Genomic DNA, 6,000 nt, shown 5'->3' on the forward strand with positions numbered 1-6,000 from the left:
TGATTCCTACCCTCAGGGATCCAGATTCAAATGGTCTGGCATGAAACCTTGTGATCAGTGATTAGGATCCTTAGGAGTTCTAATACGCAGCAGGGGTTAAGAACCACTGCCGTAAAGAAAAGGAGGGACAGCATAGGCTGGTTCAAACAGCTAAGCCATTGTGCCCTGGAGCTAAAGACTAAGGCTCTGATGAGCCACACCCACTCGTTTGAGGGTTCTCCTCCAGGTAGCTGTGGCTGGAGAAATGTAATTTACACGTAAAAGATCAAACAGGTACACGTAGTGTGTCTCCAGCAAGTATATTGGCTAAAATGAAATCATGTTTGTCCTATAATCCAAAACAAGTCTTAGTAGACACCTATATCTATCTATATCTCTATGATTAATATAATGTAATATATAATATATAAATGTAGTCTATAACAAGTAATAATGTTATGAATATGTGTATATTCTTGAAACATTCTTAGTAAGTTGATCAATAAATTGCCTATTTCTTTGCAATAAGGCTAAAACATTGATGATCAAGAAAGATTTCAAGAGAATTTTTAACAGCAAGTGAGAGTCTGTGAGTAAAGAAACAGAAAATATTTCAGACACAGGGCACAGACGTCTGATAATGAGGGTCTGAATGATTAAAGAAAATATTTAATAGTTTGTTTTCAAATTAATCTTTTGGAAATAATCTCTCTTGCAAGGTGATTTTTTTCACCATTTATTTAGAACCTGTGTATCTCTTAAGATGATGCCTCATTTGTAAGGTGGAAAACACAGAAACCGCGAACAAGTATAACATGGAATCCCTCTGTAGGGTTAAATTAATACTTTTTGTTCTTTTTTTACATTAATTTATTTTGTCATTATCAAGAGTTGAAAATTATTGAGCCTTCTCTGCACATGCAGGATCACCTTAAGTATAGTCAAAATTCTGTCTCTTTTCTGTTATTTGATCTCTAAAATAACTTCTAAAAGATGGTTGGGAATCCATTCAGAATCAAGGTCAGGATGGGCAGTGTTACAATAAAGAAAACTTGGTTATGGTTACCAAAGGGGAAAGGTGTGGGGGAGGGATAAATTAGGAGGTTGGGATTAACATACACACACTACTATATATAAAATAATCAACAAGGACCTACTGTATAGCACAGGGAACTCTACTCAGTAGTCTGTAATAACCTAGATGGGAAAAGAATCTGAAAAAGAATAGATATATGTATATGTATAACTAAATCACTTTGCTGTACACCTGAAACTAACACAACACTGTAAATCAACTTCACTCCAGTATAAAATTAAAATATTTAAAAAATAAAATAAAGACAACTTGGCAGTATCTATGATTGAAGTCTGATTGTTGTGTCACATATTACCTTCACAATGTCCATGTGAGGTTTACATGAACTTTAGTGTTACTGTTTCAAAGAAAGAAAAACTAAAGATGCACAGTAGATCAAGAATAAGACATTCACACGTTGGCTTTCATGAGAATGTTGCTGTTGAATTTAGATGACTGTTAGGTAACAGAAAGACCCCTCAAAGGAGCCATCTGGAAGGAGATGTTGCTTACCACCCGTCTGATTTGACCATGTTAACCTCAGGGTCCTCATCTCAAACACGGTAATAGTGCCTATTTTACAGCATTGTTGTGAAGTTTTAGTGAGATAAGAATGTTAAGTGTGGAGTATAATAAGTGCTCAATAAATGGAAGTTACTATCAGTCTTAATAATTGTATTTTTTGTTATCAACAGGATCCAGTTGATGTTCAAAGTGACAGGCTCCTGGATCAGAACTAACCTTTAAATGGTAGCAATAAAAGAAGGTTTGTGAAGGTAGGTGCCATATTTTTTATTGTGAATGACTGAATGTATTATAATATAAATTCTGCTGGAGAGGGCAATTCTTTCAGTTCCCACATAAGCTTATCTGGAGGTTGGAATGTGAGAGTCAAAGAGGAAGCTGCTGCTGTGATAGCGTGGTGACTGTCCTGGGAACTAGAGCCTTGAGGAGAGGGGCAGAATCAGAGAGTTAGAGCTAGGAGGTTTCTTAAAGATCTTCTGGTACAGGCATCTTCATTATTTTTTAAACAGATGAAAACTCTGAACCTGAGCTAAAAAAATGTACCTAAAATCCTATTGCTATTTCATGGTATAGACAGGGTTAGAACCCAGATCTCTAGATTTTTTCCATCCTTCATTCAACTAAATCATTCTTTTCTTTTTATAAATTTTTGTCTATAATTAATTGCTTTCCAAGCTTAGCATTTCTAGGTTAAATTATTTACAGTCTTGCAGCTTTACTTTCTATGTCTTTAATATACCTTATCTATCCTATGAAAACTTGGGTCCTCTCTGTGGGGATCAGTTTATCACCACGAGAGGTGCTGAGATAATAGGATCAAACCAGTCCCACTAGAAGACATATGGAATGGGGAGACCTCATGTCCTTGGTACGAAACTTCCAGGTCATATTTTAATTGTAAATTCCAATGAAATTACATTATATATTTTCATATACAAGAAGACATTGGGAAACACCTAGACCAGATATGCTTAGAGGTTTCAGTATGTCTATTCACTATCCAACACCAAGGATATAAGAGATTATAATTTTGATTTAATGTGAAAATGGGAAGTGGTAGATAGGTAGACTACGAATCAAGTACCACTTATTTAGGAAATGAAGAAAAATGTAATACACTTTGATATTCATTGACAGCTTACAAATTAATTTTCCAAATCCAATATCATCTGTTCCTCAGTTCCATTAAGGTAGGCAGTGCAATTTTCATCAGAGAAGTTCAGTGATTTACCTAAAGTAACACAGCTCCAAGCTAGGACTCTAGCACCTTAAGAGTGGTTTGACTGCCAGCACAGTGTTCTTGCTAACATACTACTACCTAAGTGCCCCAGAATTGTTTGGAGCACTTTGATTTCTGGAATAAAAATGAAATTTAAAAAAATGAAATAAGTGTAGGGCTTTGAGGTTTTAAGAAATGATTTCCTGTAGCACTTTCAACAGAAACTGTATAGGCAGAATGCAAAGAGGAAACCAAAACTGGAAAAAGAATCTTAAAAGGTCGAATGGTTTGAGAGGGCAGCCAAGGAAGCCATCTCAATTTTAGTATGTTCTTGATATATGGATCTAAACACAATCTGAAAAGACTAACCTAATATATTTTTGACCCAGAGTTGACCCAAACCCAATCTTAACTTGCAAAAGGAGGAAAGCTGAAGTTGAAGGTTTGAGGCCATCAATCTTGTGGCATATCTTAGATGGAAAACATCAGCAAACTAGCCAAGAAAAGGATTACTGACCAAAAGTAAAGGAAAACAGCTAACAGGTAGGAGTATTTTAGATGTACATAAAAGAGTGTGAGTTTAAATATAATGAAGATCCTTTACCTTTGAAAAATTCTCTGTATATGAACTGTCTATGTTTACATGCACACACACAGTAATATCTATTTTTTTCCAACCAAGATATTCTGAAATTTACGTGGAAAACCAGTGCAGGAGACACTGGAAGATGGAAAACAATGGAATATTGAGGAATGGCCTACCTTCTCTCATGAGGAATCTAAAAATACAAAATGTGACTGCCTGTATTCTTCAGCATTCTCCAGAGAAACAGAACTAAACGGATGTGTGTACATAAAAGCATATTACATATATACACATATATCTATATCTATATATAGAGAGAGATTGATTTTTTATTGGGGTTATAATTGACATAACATATTAGTTTCAGGTGTACAACATGAGTCAATATTTGTATATATTGTGAAATGATCACCACAATAAATCTAATTAACATCCAGCCACACCTAGTTACAAATTGTTTTTTCTTGTGATGATTAACTTTCAAGATTTCCTCTCTTAGATATATACAATAGAGTACTATTAACTGTAGTCACCATGCTGTACATTACATCCCCAGGACTTATGTGAGATTGATTCATTATAAGGAATTGGCTGACTGGCTCATGCAACTGCGGAGGCTAACACATCCCAAGATCTGTAAGGTGAGTTGCCAAACTGGAGACCCAGAAGAGTTGATGGTTTATTTTGAGTACTTGGGGGAGGGTCAGCCTTTTGGTTCTATTCTGGCCTTCAGCTGACTTGAAAGGCCCACCCACAGTAGGGAGGGTAATCTGCTTCACTCAGTTCACCAACTTAAATGCTAATTCATCCAAAAACACCCTCCAGAAACACCAAGTGGAATGTGGACCTTCAATGTTATTTCCTTTTGGAAAAAAAAATATGTTCATAACAATAATGTGGCAAAAATACTTATATGATGCCCTTAAGTCAAGTGTCTTTGAAAAGGACAAGGACGTCCAAGAAGAGAAATCCAAAACTAAGTTTAGGTGACATGAAAAACCAAACAGGTATGTAATCCAGTTGTCTTGAACTGAGAGTTAAAAGAAACACAGAGTAGGCATTTTACTCCTGCCATGGCTTGGGGCATATATATGGAAGGGTTTGTATTGCCATAGAAATATATGTGAGTGTATCAAAATTGACTCTTGCATTTTTTCTTGATTATTCCTCCACTGGCAGATGAGGCACACATAAAGTAGAATCAAGGCTTTCTTTACCTTTAGAATAGTTCTGACGATTGCCATTTTCTTGGGAAAAGCACTGAGAAGCATTGTCTGTAATTAGCACTTTTTAAAAGAAGCTGAGCAGGTAAAAATCAAAACAAACAAAAATGTAAGAAGGCTTTAGAAGTAGTTACCTAAGTGTGATTTTCAAGAGCTCATTTTTAAACTCCTGACACAATACACATAAGAGTTTTCTGATATTTTCTCCCATGTATTAATGTAGTCAGACACTGAATATACTTTACCATCAAATTCCTAATATGAATACAATAATATATAGGTACATTTCAAAACACTTTCAGATCCATTAATGTATTTGATTCTTACAAAATGGCTCTGATGTTGATAGAATAAGTGTCTTATCTCCAATTTACCGATGAAAAAACTGAGACACAGTTCTGGATAATGTATTTCTTAATGTTACACAAAAATGGAGTGGCAGGCAGATCTAAAAAGGCATTAGACTTTTTAACTTTCCTACCACAATCCCATAAATAACTCCATGGTTTTCACATGATTTCTGTATAGATCATTCTGAGGGGTTTTTTTGTTGTTTTATAAGAGGAGGTGATATATTTTTTTCCCCTTCTGATTTTGCATGGGCTGAACAACTCAGTTATATCTGGATCACAGGGATCTGCCATTTTGTAGCTGTCTGGCATCCTCTTGTCCCCCCGTGCCTGAGAGGAAAGCCTGATGCATTAGCTCGGCTCTTTCCTTCTGTTGCTTAAGCAATGAAGAAAACATTACCCTAATCACACTCAATGTGTGCTATCTCCAGGCACAGCTGTTGTGTAGTCTTTCCAAGCTCAGCCATTAAGGAGTCTTACCAATGACAGAGCCCAGTGAGAGCTGCAACGCCAGACACTTGCCCTCTAATAACATACATTTCTGCTTTCCTAGCTCATTCCCAGGAAAGAGAGCCTGTCGGGCAAGGTTTCACAGTCCATAACTCTCCTTTTATTGTCACTTTCCCTCCTCCCTTTGAGGGGCAGTTTGTGAGCCAACTCCCAAGCATAGCCCATGGAGCAAAAGATTACGCATGGCTTGGAGTCAGCCTCTTTATCAAATGAGCCCATAGAGTTTGAGCAAAAGCAAGCCTCAAAGAGACAGATCTGCTTTGGCAACTGACGCACCAGTGAAGATGACGGTAGGAGAAGCAATTGGTATTGGAGGCTAAAAATGGCAAACGGTTCTGGCTGCCACGGAATACAACAGTGTCAAGGTGTCTCCTCCTGCCTAGTAAAGTAATTGGAACTGATTGTTCCTGGGCTTTGAAGATCATGCTACTGACCTGCTATGGGTAGGACTGGAGTTTTCTGGAAGTGGGAATCGGTGATGAGATTATGAGATATTTATAAAAAACTTGGTTTATAAAACACACTCACTTCTA

This window comes from Eschrichtius robustus, chromosome 21 (genome assembly GCF_028021215.1).
Source record: "Eschrichtius robustus isolate mEscRob2 chromosome 21, mEscRob2.pri, whole genome shotgun sequence".
NCBI classification, from domain to species: Eukaryota; Metazoa; Chordata; class Mammalia; order Artiodactyla; family Eschrichtiidae; genus Eschrichtius; species Eschrichtius robustus.